This window comes from Monodelphis domestica, chromosome 2, assembly GCF_027887165.1.
Source record: "Monodelphis domestica isolate mMonDom1 chromosome 2, mMonDom1.pri, whole genome shotgun sequence".
NCBI lineage: Eukaryota > Metazoa > Chordata > Mammalia > Didelphimorphia > Didelphidae > Monodelphis > Monodelphis domestica.
In genome coordinates this window covers 216,248,060-216,261,512 of record NC_077228.1, presented here as the reverse complement: position 1 = coordinate 216,261,512, position 13,453 = coordinate 216,248,060, and the positions used below count along the sequence as shown (strand labels likewise).

Here is a 13,453-nt window from a genome sequence, read left to right as displayed (position 1 = left end):
TAGAGACTGTTTAGCCCTTGAAACTTCAATTTGGGAAGGAGAGAGGTTGAAGTGAAAATAAAGTAAGATAAAACCCAGAAGTTGGACTAGATCAACAGGCTGGGAGAGTTAGTTGGAGCTTCCGAGGGTTCCTGGCTCTGAGGGGCATTCGGTGCTCCAGGGGAAGGGGAAAGAAGGGGAAGTACAGACCCCCGGTGTGGGGTGACAGGAAACTGTTTAGGAATGAGGGTGATGAACACCAGTGACTCAAGGACAGCTGGCAGCCTCGTTTGTTTACATGTCTCTTCCTGAAGTTCTCTCCACCCACTTCCATCTCCCAGACAACACCCCAGGTCAGGCTTTCACTTACATAGAGAGAGGGAAAGGGAGGGAGGCAAGGGAAGGTTGCCATCCTGGGGCTGCCTCACCCCAACTTGAGGATGATCTGGGAACTGTCTTCTTGCTCCAGTCATCACTCTTCTTCTTCCCCCACTGGGCCCCAGAAACTCAGGGAAAACACAACTGAAATCAGATCCATTCGATTTATTTTGGGCCAAGCACGCCATTTCCCTTAAGACCAGGGTTCATGGCTGGCTGGCTGGGTCACTAAAGATATTGAAGTTCCCCCTGCAGACACCAGAACAGTCCACTCCAGATCTAGCTGGGGAGGCCTGAGGTGCTGCCCAGCTCCACAAGAAGCATGATGACAACATGCCCCGGGTCTGCCCCTCAAATGGTCAAAGCATTCCATGGCTCTCCCAAGGTCCTCCATCTGGTCCTAAGTACTCACTGTACATCTCATTTAAGGAGATCTGGGGAAGAGAAAGGGAGAGAGCTTGGACTGAGAGATCATTTCTAGGGTCTTCTTATGGGAAGATGTTAGATGCACTTCCCCAACCTCAGGAGATCAACTAAGACCCACAATCACTACTGTGCTCTCTTTTACACTTCCTTTAAAAAATAGTATGAGATAAGCCTATGAAGTTAGGCTAGTGCCATATTGTGAAGGACTTTAAATTCCCATGTGGAGGGTTTGTATTGTATTCAATATGGAAAGGATGATACCACTAACATGGACAGACACTCAGATAAAGGAGACTCCTCTAGAGACCACCTTTTTAAATTTCCAGATCACAATGGCACCAAATAGCTGGAATCTTCATTCTAGTTTATTTCCTGGACCACTTAGCACCTCCCTGTAAAGCAGGTCAGGAGAAGCTAAGGGTAGGAGGAGAGAAAGACTTCCTTTCACATCAACAAAAGAATGGGCTGCCTCTGGAGGTAGGAAAGCCCTATCGTTGGAGGTATTCAATAAGATGCCAGCTGATTACTAGTTAAAGATGTTCTAAGGGAAATTCCTCTTGGGGAAAAAAAGTTGAATCATGTGCTGTCTGAAAACATTTCTGGCTCTAAGATTCAGTGAATGCAAAAGGGGAAGTAATGGCCTCAGTCCTAGGGGGACTCCCAAATCTTCAGGCTTCCAATTCGACAATGCAATAGACTGGAAAAACAATGGGAAGACAAGGTGTTTAGAAGGAAGAGAAGAAGAAATACAGGTATCCCCTTCCACATCATGACTCTCTCCATCTTGATTTTAATATATTAAGAGTCAGTAAAAGAAATTAAATGGAAATTTTTCAGAAGCCCAAGATGACATGTTAAGGCCAGCAGACAACACAGAAAAAGTTTAGAAGCTTATTTTTACTCAACGTTAACCTACATATATAGCCCATGACCAAATCCTTAATCCAAATTTTACAATAAGGTACTGTAAACACCTCATAGAAGAAAAGAAAAATTTCAGACTTCTTCTCTGGAACAAAGGGAGAGTTAAAAATGTTTCCAGATCAAGGGTTATGATGCCCTAACCCCTAGGATGTGGAAGGAATACCTGTTCTTCCTACCCTACCTAAAATAAAGCTTTGGCTTTAAGTCACAGAGACACCTTGGGAGATGGAGCCCAATCCTGGTGGAAAAGCCAAATAGTAGCAGTAGAGCAACTAGCCATGTAGTCTGGAATAGCAACCACCCTGCTAAAGAAGCTGAGTCCCTGCGGTGGTGGGGGGAAAAAGTCAAGAATTAAAGGAAAAGGGGGCAGCTGGGTAGCTCAGTGGATTGAGAGCCAGGCCTAGAGATGGGAGGTCCTAGGTTCAAATCTGACCTCAGACACTTCTCAGCTGTGTGACCCTGGGCAAGTCACTTGACCCTCATTGCCTAGCCCTTACCACTCTTCTGCCTTGGAGTCAATACACAGTATTGATTCCAAGATGGAAGGTAAGGATAAAAAAAAAGAAGAAGAATTAAAGGAAAACTCTACCTTGAGAATGAAAGAGAAAGGACACGACCTGACCTCTAAGTCAGGGACTTATAAAGAGCCCAGATGAATAAATCACTAAATTCTGTTTGTGTCCACCACAGTCACATGGCTGAAATCCTTAGAAGTAACACAGCTGCTGACCCTCTTCTAGAACAGGACAAGTACAGATTTATGTTGGTCAGGAGGCTCAAAGGAGATGGCCAGAGCACTCCTATAGTATAAATACCCAACACAGGCCTAAATCTCCCTGTTCATGGCCAGGGTGGGGGGAGGTTAAGTCCTGGAGCTGAAGATGTTTCCAAGTATATCTCCTGAGCTCTTAATTATTTGCTTTTAAAAATGCCACTGGAATGACAGAAGAACAAGTTCATTCCTGCAGGCTGGATTAAATGAATTAGTCTTCCTAGAACAGCATGACCAAGAGAAGTGAATGATGGAACGATGCCCTTGTACAGCAGGGGTTCTTAATCTGTGGGCCCTAAACTTCTTTTTAAATATTCCAACAACTGTGTTTCAAAGTAATTGGCTTCCTATTTTGTGCTTCAAACACACTCTTCTGAGAACAGGACCATAGGTTTCACTGAATTGCCAAAAAGATCCATAATCCACCAAAAAAAAAAAAGATTAAGAATCTCCTGATTTACAGGGAAGCTCCATCCTTAGCTATGTTGTAGTCAATATTTTTATGAATGACTTGAAGGCAAGCCAGTCATATTTAGGAATGACACAATGCTTGGCACAGTGAACAGATTAGATCATAGAAGAGAGAAAGAGAAACAGAGAGAAAGAAAGGAAGAAAGACACTAGGATGATATGCTAACTCAAATACAATTACGTTTATTTCTATTAAATTTCACGTCCTTTACTTGGGTTAAAAACATGCTTAAGGATTGGAGAAGGTTGGAAAAGTTCAGGTTAAAATAAACCTAGAGGGTTTTGGGGACTATAAATTCAATATGAGTCCATGGTATGACATTTTTATTTTTTAAATGTTCCCCTCCTGTCTTAGAATTAAGTCTAAGTATTGGTTGCAAGGTAGAAAAATGGTAAGGGCTAGGCAATTGGGGTTAAATGAGTTGTGAGGGTCACATGTAAGAATTCTCAGAGGTCAAATCTGAACTTGGGACATCTCATGTCTAGGCCTGGCTCTCTATCCACTGAGCCACCCAGCTGCCTCAAGTATGGCATTTTAAAAAATCAAATACTCTCATTAATTGAATTAATATAAAGAGGTTAAAAGGGGGGGGGCTCAGATAATTGTTTTGTACCATTCTTTAGAAAGACCTGGGAAATATTATGCTCTGTTTGGAGACATTTCTCCCCTATGTAATCCTATGTAATTTATGTTATGCATTTTTAAAACATGACAAAGACAACTATCATTTATATATCACTGTGAAATTGGCAAATCACTTCTCAAATATAATCTCATTTGGTCCTCAAAAAAACCCTGGGAGGGAAATGACCTGGTTTTTCTTATCACCATTTTACAGATGAGAAAACTTAAGAGATATGCTCAGGGTGAGTCAATTAGTCAATAGGGCCTAGTTAGCCTGGGTAAGTGAAGGCTCGGGGAATTTATGATAACAACCTTCAAATAAAGGGCTATCATGTGGAACAAATATGAGACTTGTTCTGCTTGATCCCAGAGAAAACAACTAGGAATAATATGTTCTGACTGCAAAGAGTCAAATTTAAGTTTGATGTAGGGGAAAAAAGCTTTCTAACAACTGAGGCAGCTAGGTGACACAGTGAATAGGGTACCAGACCTGGAGTCAGGAAGACTCCTCTTCCTGAGTTCAAATCTGGCCCCAGATGTTTACTAGCTGTAGGACCCTGGGCAAGTCACTTTATCCTGTTTGCCTCAGTTTCTTCATCTATAAAATGAGCTACAGAAGAGAATGGCAAACCAGTCTAAGATCTTTGCCAAGAAAACCACAAATGGTGTCACCAAGAGTCAGACACAACTGAACAACAAAACAATGAGAGCTGCACAATGGAGAGCTTATAGTTTGGTGAGAAAATAGCAAATTCATAGATAATTATAACATGGACTTTGGCTTGGATCCTGAATTCCTGGTCTGACCTTAGGACAAATTTCATTACCTGTTAAAAAGCCTCAGTTTCTCCATCTGTAAAACCAAGGACTTGGACCTGATGATCTCTAAATTTCAACTCTGAATCAATGATCTGATCTAGAAAGGTTATGTGAAAGGTCTCTCCTCTTCATATCTAAAGACTAGGGAGGCTGGTCAGACTTGTACTGAAAAAAGTGAAATCTCTCCCCATCTTAGAAGGAAAAAACAAAACAAAATAAAACAAGACCAACAAACCAAACCAAACCAAACCAAAAAAACAGGAGGAAAGGTCAAGATTATAAGTGCTCCTGTTCCTCAAAAGAAAGATTGCAGATGCTAACACAACAGACTAGGATGATAGCACCAGAGAATAATAATATTATTATTATTATTTGATGATGATGATAACAATGACAGTGAAAATAGCTAGCTCTGTAAGGTTTGCAAAGTGCCTTACATAGGTTATTTCATTTAATACTCACAAAACTGTGAGGCAGGTGCAATTATTCTCATTTAACAAATGAGGAAACTGAGTCTGAGCGAAGTCACACTTGCCCAGGGCCACATAACTAGGAAATGTCAGAGGCTGAATTGAACGTGGATCTTCCAGACTCCAAGTCTAATACATCAGTCAACAAATATTTCTTAAGGACCTACTATGTGTCTCGGTCGCTGTGATGAAAAGAAAGGCAGAAACAGTCTTTCCTTCAAGGAGCTTACATTTTAATGGGGGGACAATACGTGACCCCCAACTTTTATGTATATACCAGATACATACCGGGTAAATACAAGGTCATTAATCCTCTTTGTACTATACTCCCAGAATCCAATGAATGCTTTTTGGAAAGTAGTTCAAAATCCCCCCCAGAAAGAATTCAAGTTCATAGCTCACCCAGGGTATACGGACACAGTTAAGCTTTAAAGCCTAGACTTCTATAAGGAAAATGAAAACTAAGTCTTGCTTACAAAGGGATTGCAGAAAAAATGGCACCTCTCTCCAAACCATCCATCCAGGCCCTTCTCAGCATTCCAGTCCAGCAGAGCGAGTTGGGAGTTCCCAGATCCAGGACCCTGACTCGCTCCTGGCTTTTCTTGGGACCTGAGGAAAAGCCTCCAGCTCACAGGTCACTGAATCCAAGCTGTACGAGGTCATCTCTCTGAGCCTCCAGGGCCAAGTTGCTCAACTTCTGGCTCTTTCCCCACCCCCAAGCTTTATCTCTGGCATCTCTCTAGGCTTCATTCCTTGGGTGTCAGAGGTTTCCCCACCCACCCCTGATAAAAGTTTCACCAAGTCCTGCCAGAAGTGGAGGGGGGGAGAAATGAGGCCATTTCTCAATGGCCTTTCTCAAAAGGCCACCATCTGTCTCCACAGTTCTCCTAGCTCACCCCCCCCCCCCCTCCAACCCCAAATCACCTTTTCCTTTTCCAGAACTGGAAGCAGAAAGACTGTTAGCAAATCTGGTCTTAGATGCTTCCCTAAGGTGTGACCCTGGGCAAGTCACTTGACCCCCTTTGCCTAGCCCTTACGCTCTTCTGCCTTGGAACCAATACACTATTAATTCTAAGATGGAAGGTAAGGGTTTTAAAAAAAAGACTGCTGGTTTTGAAGTCAAAGGATCTGGGTTTGAATGATGGTTCTCCCACAGACTAGCTCTGTAACTAGGAGAGAGACTAGCTATAAATGGGTTTCTGCTCCACATTCTGCATATGCAAAGCAAAGCAATCCTAAAGCAAATCCAGGTAGGGGCCATGAGCAAAGCATATATTTAATAAAGATTTGCTGGGCTTGTGGATTTGTCATCTTTCAGTAGGAAAGTATCTGTAGCTGTAAACCTCCATTTATCAGTATGCCCCAAAGCTCTCTCTTGGACTTTTCTCTCCTCTCTTCTCTCTAGGTTAGTTCTTCCAAACCAATAAACTCCAGTGGTTCCATATTACCTTTAGGATGGAACATGAAATTCTCAAGTATTCAAAACCCTTCATAACGGGGGTGGGGGTGGGAGAGAGAGGGAACGAGGGGGGCGGGGCTCACATATTTCTAGTCTTCTTAACCTGAATTACTCCCATGTACTCTGCAACCCAATGATACTGGCCTCCTTTCTCTTCTTTGAATAAGACACTCTGTCTCTGGATTCCTGTTATTTTCATTGGCTGTCCCCCATTTCCAGAATGCTCTCCTGTGTCATCTCTGTCTTCTAGTTTCCTTCAAGTCCCAGCTATAATCCTATCTTCTACAAGAAGCCTTTCCTCCTTCTACCTTAATGCTAGTGTCTTCCTTTGATTATTTCCAATTTATCCTCTCTATATTTATTTTACATACATGTTCTCATGATATTTCTCCTTTAAACCCTATTAAATTGTGAGTTTCCCCCCTTCTTCCTCCTTTCCTTTTTTCTTTCTTCCCCTTTTCCTTTTCTTTCTTCCTTCTGTCCTAAATCCGCCCTTTCTGTCTTGGAACCAATTATAAGACAGAACAACACAGGCTGGGCAATCAGGGTTAAGAGACAGATTGTGAGTTTCTTGATAGCAAGGATTATCTTTTGCCTTTTTTTTTTGTATTCTCATTGCTTAGCACAGTTCCTGGCACATAGTAGGTATTTAATAAATCCTTATTGACTTACTTGAATAGTTCTTGATCTTTCCTTTCCACATCCTGCCTAGGAATTATCTATAACTCCTAAGCCAGTGAATGTTATTGGGAAGGTAGTCCAAAGTTCCCCCAGAAATAATGTAAGTTCATAGCCAACTCAGGGCATACAGGCATAGTTTTAAGTTCAAGTTTTAAAGCCTGGACTTCTTATATAAGGTTTAGTCCAGGACTTTGTCCTGGACCTTTCCTCTTCTCTTTCCTCTTTAGGAGGCCTTATCAACTCCTATGGGTCAAAATATCAGTGCTGGTTTCCTTCTTGAACTTCAGACCTCGATCATCTGTCTATCGGACAATCCAGACTGGGTGACCCATAGGCATCTCAAACAAAACATGTACAAAACACCTCCTCTGTTTCTGTCTCATAACTTTCTGGCTTCCCCAGTTAGAAACTTCTAATTTCATTCTTGATCCCCATCTCTCCCTCCTTCCCCCAATATACCCCACTTGTTGCCAAGCCTTGTCAATTCTACCTCCACAGTATCCTGTCCATCCCTTTCTCTCCACTCACATGGTTACCGCCCTATTTCTAGCTCTTATCACCTCTAGCCTGGACTGTTTCAAGAGATCGCAGAAGTGTCTTCCTTCTTCCAGTTTTTCCATTTTCCACTCCATACTCCACACAGGTGCCAAAGAGATCTTCCTAAAAGCACAGACCTGGGGACAAATACAAACTCCTGTTTGACACTGAAGGCCCTTCAGTAGGATCCGATCTACCTTTCCAGTTTTAGTCTTCATTTGTTATTGTGCTTTATACTCATTATCCAGCCAAAATTGCCTTCTTGCTGTTTCTCACACAGCAGTCCATCCTTTCTCTGCCTTTGAACAGACTGTCCTCTCATGCCTGTCCCCTCACTCTCTTCATCACTTTTCTGCCTCAGAATCCCCCATTTCCTACAAAGCTCAGGTTGATATCACCAGGTCCTTTCCTGATTCCAAGCTGACAGGAACTTCCCCCCAAAATAAAATTCTTGTATTTTTATCTTTTGTATGTAGTGACCCATGTACCTGCAGTATCTATCCCCGAAAAGAATGCATGCTCACGAGGGATCTTGGAGCCACTTATAAGCTCCCAAGTGTCCCACCCATAGCAAGAGCTTGAAAATACTCTGAAATGGGTTGGAGTTGGGAGGATGTGGGTTTAAATCTAGTCTAGCTGGATGACCCTAGGTAAGTTTCTTAACCCTGATTGCCTAGTCCTAGCTACTCTTCTATCTTAGAATTGATATTAAGACCAAAGGTAAGAGAAGAAGGGAAAGAAGGAAGGAAGGAAGAAAACACACTGAGAGATTGAGTAGCTCTGTGATTGATAATCAAACCAGCAGCCACTGGTATACAGAGCAAAGGGTTAAGGAGGGGTGGGGGCAGGGAGAAGGGACTGTAAATAAAAAGTTTATATGTACAAGATGTCTTCTTCAATTATGTTTGGCTTTTTTTGTGTATCTCCAATTTAATATGGTAGTTCCAACAGTGTCTTGTTTTTTGGGATCCCCTTCTGAACCTCCTGCTGCTCATTTGTTTATTTTTTTCATAATTTATTAACATTCTTGTCTTTCTTGTCAAAACTCCAAATATATTTGTCCATGTCTGGGGGAAAATTTTTTTCATTTTGCTCTGAAGTTCCATTGCCTCTTTCTTAAGAGGTAGAAAGCAAGATTTATTACAGGCTTCTGGGGTTGTCATTGCATTAATCATAGTTCTACAGTCTTTTGTAGTACTTTTCCTTTACAATGACTATACATATATTTGCACATAGCAGTCCTTTCCCTTTCTTTCATCTCTTTGGGATATAAACCTAATAGTGGTATTGATGGGTCAAAGGGTTTACACAGTTTAGAGACTTCCAGAGTGTAGTTTCAAATTGCTTTCCAGAATGCTCCAAACAGTTGTGACTCCATCAACATTGTGTAAGTGTGCCTGTCCCTCCTATAATCCCTCCAACAATTGCCATTTTCCCTTTCTGTACTCTGTGCCAGTCTGCTGGGTATAAGGTGGGACATCTCAGAGGTGTTTTAATTTCTATTACTATTACTGAGTAAAATGTCTTTTCCAAAGAGGTTAGTCTCATTTTACAGATTAGGATGTTGAATTGAAGAAAATATCATCAGGGATTTGAAAAGATAAAGAATTGGCCTGAGTGTGAACTAGTCAAACTGGTCCAAACACTATCACCCATAACAGGGCAATGTGCAGTGTGGGTATAATAAAAGGCTCTTATTCCTGAGGAATAAACAAAAAAATTCTTGGGAATTTTTATTAGGGAAGATTAGGGAACAACAAAAAAAGGAACAAAAGATAAGTGATTCCCTAAAGTAGAGATCCTAGTTAAGAACAAGAAACCTGGATAATCAAATCAACATTTAGAGGGAACCTCCAAATCAGATCAGATGATGGGGGAATACTTAATAAATGTATTTGTGATTTATAACAAAATATTACAGTGGAGCCTTTTGTTGTTATGTTTACATGTACATTTTGTTACATACAACAAAATGTTGTTGCTTAGTAGTTGTTAGTCTCTTAACCCTGAAAGTTAAGTTCCCTGTCCCTGAAAGCTCCAGGGAAGGTTTTTGACTCTCATCACCTGGGGAAGATAGAGCCCAGGAGGGCTAGCTGGGTATCTCTCTAAGCTCAACTATGGAGCACCCTAATCTCCTGCGGGAAGGAACAACTAGCTTTCCGGTAAGAGTGGAAAGACAAGGTCCAAGTTCAGAGGATAAGATTAAAAAAACCAACAACACCACCAAAGCACAAAAACATAATCTAGTAATGCTTGGGTCACATGGAACAGTTCAGACAAGCAAGGCAGGTCAGAAGGGAAGCTTGGAAAACCAGCCATAGCCTGCCAATCTATAGACAAGGAAACCAGAAAACCAGGGATTTCTTGGAGAGTATTATTCAGTCCTTTCTTTGTATCCCCTTTGTTCTCTCCAGTTTCAGTTCATTCTCCTGGTGTCCCCAGTCAGAAAACTGGGAGAGTACCTTCCTCCATTCCACCCAGATGCAGTTTCAGCGAATTGGTGATGGAGGTGGGGGAAGGGAAGATTAGAAGGAAAGTTATTAGAAACCCTGACTCTATAACCCTAACTCCCATAACTGGGCCCCTCATTGTTCCCTTCCCAGACTCCTAATTGGAAAAACCTCTTCCAGACCCCATTAGCTGTAGACAGATGGGAAGCACGGCATTTCTCCCCAGCACCCCAACATCAGCATTCTCTTCTCCAGAGGGACTCAGAGGAGGCTGGATGTAAAACTACCCCTTTCTCCCCAACCCAAATGTCCACCGCTATCTGGATAACAAGGCAGAGAGTATGGGAGTGGGACGGTGGGGAGCAGAATGGAGAGAGGAAGAGTGAGAGGAGAAAAAAGTATTTCACTTTCCTCCCTCCTCCCTTGGGAAAAAAGAAAACTTTTAAGACCCAGAGGCAACGTGCCCCATTCAGCGAAATGCCATAAACGTGGTTTGAATCAGTGAGCATCCACCCACCCAGGAGATACACACACTCAAGCTGGCTCAGTTACCCAAACACACACACGAAAGCAAGCCCAGTGACTGAAACACAGTCCCACTAAGGCAGCGGCTGAGTAACTGAAATGTATACACACGGCACCAAGGCCAGTTCAAACACCGAAATACACAGAATCAGGGCACAGTGACGGAAATTCTCATCACACACTCACTCAGAGCCTGAATTCAAACACCTAGATCAATGACTGGAATTCACACACACACACACACACACACACACACACACACACACACACACACACACACACGTAAGCTTAGTGACTCACACACACGCACGTCTCCTTTCAGTCCTCCCACTCCAAAACCAGCCCAGCCCAGATCCCCTCTCGACTCACCCCGGGAGACCCGAATCCTGAAGAAGGCAATGTAAAAAGAGAAGCTAAGAAGGGGCAAGTTGACGTCCCAGTTGGGGGCGCTCCAAGGCCGGGGGCGGTGCCAGAGGCCGGAGTTGGGGGGCCGGGCAATCTCAGAGTAGGCTCAGCCGAGGACGATTAAATCATTAACCCGCCGTAGCAACGTCCCGGTCCCCTTCTTCTCCACCCAGCCGGGTGCGGCCACCCCCGCCTCCCCGGATTTTAAGGAAGGTTATAATCAGTGTGTTGCGCTGATGGGGGCCCCCAACTCTTACCCTACCCCCGAAAAAAACACATGAACACACACAAAGCCTTGGACAAAGGAAAGGCGCTGGAGGACTGTCCTTCCCAACGGGAGGTCCCCAGAGGGAGCGGATGGGGGTGGGGGAGATGGACAGCGAATAATCCGCCCGTTTTAGGGCCCCCTTCCAGGCTGCTTCCTTCCCGTCTCCTTAAAAAAAAAATCAGCCTGGTGACATGTGGCGCTGCAGTGTGAATATGTGTGTGTGTGTGTGTGTGTGTGAACGCTCCTGGATTACTACGGGGAAATATTTCCGCGTTTTATTCATGGAGAACTATATCAAACACCTATACGCCCCTCTCTCTGGGCAAAATCTTCGGCTGTGCGCCGAAGGCTGGTCCAGATCTTTTACTCACGCCTCCTCCCTCCCCACCCTATATTCAGATACCCCTATCTCAGAGCAAGGGTCGACCTCTTGAGAGAGTTTGGGGCAATAGGTCAGCTTGGTCAGGGGAGCGAAAATTCGAGAATCCTCAATCCAGGATGGGCAGGAGTAACCAACTCATTTCCTTCTTACTCTCCCTCCTCTTTTGAGAGACGAATAAAAACAAAGCTTAGCGTTCTGCAGCTTTGCCAGTACCCCATCTAAGGCGATTGGAGTTCCTACTGCCCCTCCCCGCACGCAGGGGACAGGGGAAAAGAAGCAACCCCCTAGGGCTGAGATCTGGCCAGCAAGCTGGCCGGCCCCCAACCTGGCATCTTTGGTGGGCACGAGAGAGAAAGGGGCTTGGTTGGCATAGGTGGGAATGGGGGAGGGGTAGAGCTCGCTCCCACCAATCCAGAGATTTTGCTAGGATATCCACATCTCTGGCCCTGGGGGGTGGGTGGGAGTGTGTGCTCCACTCCTCGCTGCGCCAGTGTACCCCAAGTTCCCTTGCTATGGGCATCCCCCGCCCCAATAACCTCCACCGGGTTGGTCGAATGCAGACGACTTGTCAGTACCCAGCAGAGACAGGTCACCGCAGTGGTGAGCGCCCCACTTTCCCGTACCTCGGTCACCAGAGTCCGTTCTGTTTGGCTTGTCGAGTTTCCCCCAGTTTCACCGTTGCTCTTCCTTCCACGGACTCGGTTCGCCTCCCATTTGGGGAGCCCATGACAATTCCTAACGCTCGTTCCAGTCTTCTTTCTCTTTCTCTCGATCTCAGTGTCTCTCTAGGCACGGCTCTGACACTCCTCTCTCTCTCCCTCTCTTAGTATTTCCTCCCTCCCAGCTTTTCTCCCTCCCAAAGCTCTCCGGGGTGATGTAATCGCCCTGCCGCAACCAATGGCGTTTGGAAACATCAGCCCAGACGCTTAGGCCTCCTCCATTCAAAATCCAAAAGCCTTGAGTTTTTTGAGTTCCATGTGTGTCTGGCCACTGATTCGAGTGGAGAAGCCAGCCAGGGCTTGAGCTCCAGACCTCGAGAAAGGAGCCTTAGCCTGCGTGCAGGAGAGAGAAGAGACAACCCCAATTGGTCCAAAGATCCTATTGGCCAACCCCGTGCTACCCCCGCTTTGTCTTTTGCTGAATTTCCCTCGGTTTTTCAACTTAATAGATCTGAGAGTTCTTTAAGGAAGAGTGGGGGTCCTTTCCTCCAACAAAGGTCCACCTTGGTACCTGGCAAAGAGCTAACATCTCTCCCTTTCTATGAGATCTCCCCAAAACCCCCTTTTCCCTTCCTGCCCTCTCAAAGTAATGACAGGAAATGTTTCCCCCAGGACTGGAGTTTTCCTGACTCATGATCTTAAAGCTTCAGGGACCAGCATTATGAGACTGAGGGGCAGAGGAGCCTGTCAGCTCTTGGAATAGCTAATCACCTCCCAGCCCCATTAAAGAGAGAAGGATTGAAGGGGGAAGGGAAGAGCTCATTTCAAGTTCATGGACTCCATCCCAGACAGTTACTGGAAACCAAAGAGGGGTGGGGGTGAGAGGTGAGGAAGAAACTTAATCCGGGATGGGTAATTGGGTTTTATTCTCATTTGATCTTCTGTTCCTGGGATTGGAAAAAGCACGAGTGGACTGGTGGGTGACTTGTATATTCTAGTCAGAAAGAGTTCAGTCCCACTTTCTCCAAATTCCCCCTCCCTTCAGATTAACTCCTTGTCTGCCAAGGGTATTGAGACAAAAAGATTCAAATTGTTGGGAGCAGGGAGGGAAATAGATGATAGGGACCTTAGGTTTCTAGACTTCTTTTGGAATTTTAGTTTGGGTGAATGATAGGGTGAATTCTAACCCAGTGAGCACCCACCCTTCATCTCCAAGGCCTCTA

The 13,453-nt window shown here is 44.4% G+C and overlaps 1 protein-coding gene across 4 annotated transcripts in view; it reads right to left on the bottom strand.

Annotated features, from left to right (window-relative positions):
• CDC42EP4 (CDC42 effector protein 4) overlaps positions 1-12,897 on the bottom strand; it is a 34,468-nt gene extending 21,571 nt beyond the window's left edge. The window contains exons 1-2 of one of the 4 annotated variants that reach the window (XM_007482700.3): positions 12,195-12,622; positions 7,565-7,678 (exon numbers count right to left, since the gene is read on the bottom strand). The gene's annotated coding sequence lies outside the window, so the exon portion shown is untranslated. Of the gene's footprint in view, positions 1-7,564; positions 7,679-10,885; positions 11,748-12,194 lie in introns of those variants that run through there. The other 3 variants (XM_056817209.1, XM_007482701.3, XM_056817210.1) reach the window with 3 other exon arrangements.
• Positions 12,898-13,453: the final 556 nt, after the last annotated feature.